Source organism: Galeopterus variegatus, unplaced genomic scaffold (assembly GCF_000696425.1).
Source record: "Galeopterus variegatus unplaced genomic scaffold, G_variegatus-3.0.2 Scaffold7894, whole genome shotgun sequence".
In the NCBI taxonomy this organism is placed as follows: domain Eukaryota; kingdom Metazoa; phylum Chordata; class Mammalia; order Dermoptera; family Cynocephalidae; genus Galeopterus; species Galeopterus variegatus.
In genome coordinates, this window is record NW_007734005.1 from 26,903 (window position 1) to 29,526 (window position 2,624).

General features: G+C 41.2%; 1 pseudogene; it reads right to left on the minus strand.

Annotated features, from left to right (window-relative positions):
- The window catches only part of LOC103607955, a 2,867-nt pseudogene extending 1,266 nt beyond the window's left edge, over nucleotides 1-1,601 (minus strand).
- Nucleotides 1,602-2,624: the final 1,023 nt, after the last annotated feature.

The window sequence follows — 2,624 nt, forward strand, 5'->3', positions numbered from 1 at the left end:
TTACCTGGCGGGTTGTGGGAGGAGGAAGGAAAGAGGTAGTGAAGCTGGAGGTCGGACTGACCGCACTGACATCCACGCTCCAGGCCAGTGATGAATGAGGCAGCACCCGACAAACCTGTCCAGGTAACGGCTCTTCCTCCCTTCATTCAGATCAAACCTTGTTTTTCTCTTCTGCATATTTAATTTAATTTTTTTTGTTATTATTATTTTGGTGTTTAATCCATTGCACACCCCTTTAGAATGAACAGCAATATACAGTCATTATAGGACTGTATAAAAATGAATAACCAGAGTTTATGCTCAGTTCAAATAATTACAAGGTCTTTAATTTTAGGTGGAAAAAAAAAAACAAACCCCAAACAACGGCTTCAAGTTTATTTTGGGAATTTGGGAAGTATAGAAGCCTAGTATTCCTTTTTTTTCCCCTGAGAAATCATGTTGGGTGTGTGTGTATGTGTGATAGGGGAATGGCAGGCACGGTTTGGAGCTAAGGGTGCTAAATATTACATATAACTGAAAATGACAATTATATTCCTTGTATGTTTTCAGCAAATTAGAACACATGCATGTGCTCACACACACAATCCATATGCCAGTTTTCAGAGAATTAGAACATGATCAAATTCTCTTAACACTAAAATATGCTGAATATAATTTTAAAGTTTCTTTGATGATTCAGAAACTATTTTAGGCTCCGTATGCCTCTGGGTTATTACTATGAACATAAATTATTATCTTACCATTCTGCACAATTTAGGTTGCTCACATTTTTTTCTGATTATTTTATCTTGAATGAATGGGAGCTTCGTAGAGTACTTTAATTATTGTGCAGAACTAATAATGAATGTGCAGATCATTTTCAGGTATGATTGGGTCAACTTAGAGGAAAATAATAAAACTTGTCCTAAAATGGAAATATATGTGAAAACTCTGCTAGATGTGCCTTTTTGGTAATTGCTTTCCCAAATCAAACATACAAGAATTTCAAGGAGTAACAGTTCGTATGTACTTCAGCAGATAAGAGAAAATCTTAGCGAGGAGGTTGGATTTGATCTTGGCTTTGAGGTACTAATTAATTAGCAAATAATTGGGACCAGAGGGCATTCCAGGTGGAAGTAAGAGTAGAAACACAGGGACTGACGTGGTTTGGGGTTGTGCAAGGGTACAACTCAAAGATGTGACCCATGGAAGAGCAGCATCAACACCCCCGGCCCTTGTTAGAAATGCAGAATCTCAGATCCTCACTCCAGCCCTATTAAATCAGAATCTAAATTTTGAGCAAGATCTATAAGTGATTCACATTCACATTGAGCTTTGAGATATCCTACTTTAGGATATTGTTTGTATTGCTTATAAATAAGGCTGAAAATGATACTATGCCAAGGCCTTTAGACTTTATTTGATAGATCATGTCAAGCATTGACAGCTTATAAGCAGGTACTGATATGCAGCCTGGATACCAATGAATTGGAATCAATGCTGGCCTTATTGGAGGCAAGGTCCTGGAGGTTCCCTGATGTGTCAAGCTCCTTAAAGTCTGAAGAGAGGACAGATGGCAGGGCAGCTAGGCTGGCAGAGAATCTCTCAGGAGACTGGGTCATTGGCTATTTGCTAACTGCTGATATCAAAACTGCACTGTACAAGTGTTACTCTTGCTTCTGCATTTCAGATGGATATTAGTTCTGAAGAGAGGACAGATGGCAGGGCAGCTAGGCTGGCAGAGAATCTCTCAGGAGACTGGGTTATTGGCTATTTGCTAACTGCTGATATCAAAACTGCACTGTACAAGTGTTACTCTGGCTTCTGCATTTCAGATGTATATTAGGGAGGGGACACAGAATATGGGAGAGACTAGTTAAAAGGTTTTGTGATAATCTAACTCTTTAATTTGGGAGGCTACAGAGAACAATCATGATGATGAAAATACTTGAGAAATTGCAGAGGTGCATAAACAGTGCCTGGCTTATTCAACAAGTTTGATTTTGTTCCTGTGCTGTACCAGGTTGTGCTAGGCCTTGGGGCGTCAAGAGAAAATATGTCCTTCCTGTAAAGTAACTCAAAACTCTAGATGGAGGCATACAGATTCTAGGGTAGCAGAGGAGATGATGAGCCCAGGAATTTTCCAGAAGTAAAAGAGATGTTCATCTGAGTTAATCGGTATGAGCAGAGGAAAGGAGGGTCAGAAGAGCATGACCCACCTGAAGAAAAGTCGTTTCTTGTCACTGGAACAGAGGCTTCCAGAGAACTGAGTAGACAAGGCTGCAAGCATAGGCAGAAGCAAGATTCAAACAGCCTTTTGATGTAATATTTGGGAATTTATCCCATACAGGCCACAGGAAAATGCTGAAGGATTCTGAACAGGAGAATAATCTTGGCAGAATTTCATTTTCAATAAATAACTTTGCCAACAATAGGGTGATGAAGAGAGACATGACACAAGGACACCAGGCACTTGGGAGCCTACCTGAGTATCCAAGGAAGCAAGGGTAAGAGCCTGAACTGGGCATGGAATGGGGGACAGCGGGCATTTCTGAGATAGTTAAGAAGTAGGAGACGTGGGGCCGGCCCGGTGGTGCACTGCTACAGTGCGCCGCTTGGGGGCGCGGCGGCGCTCCCGCCGAGGG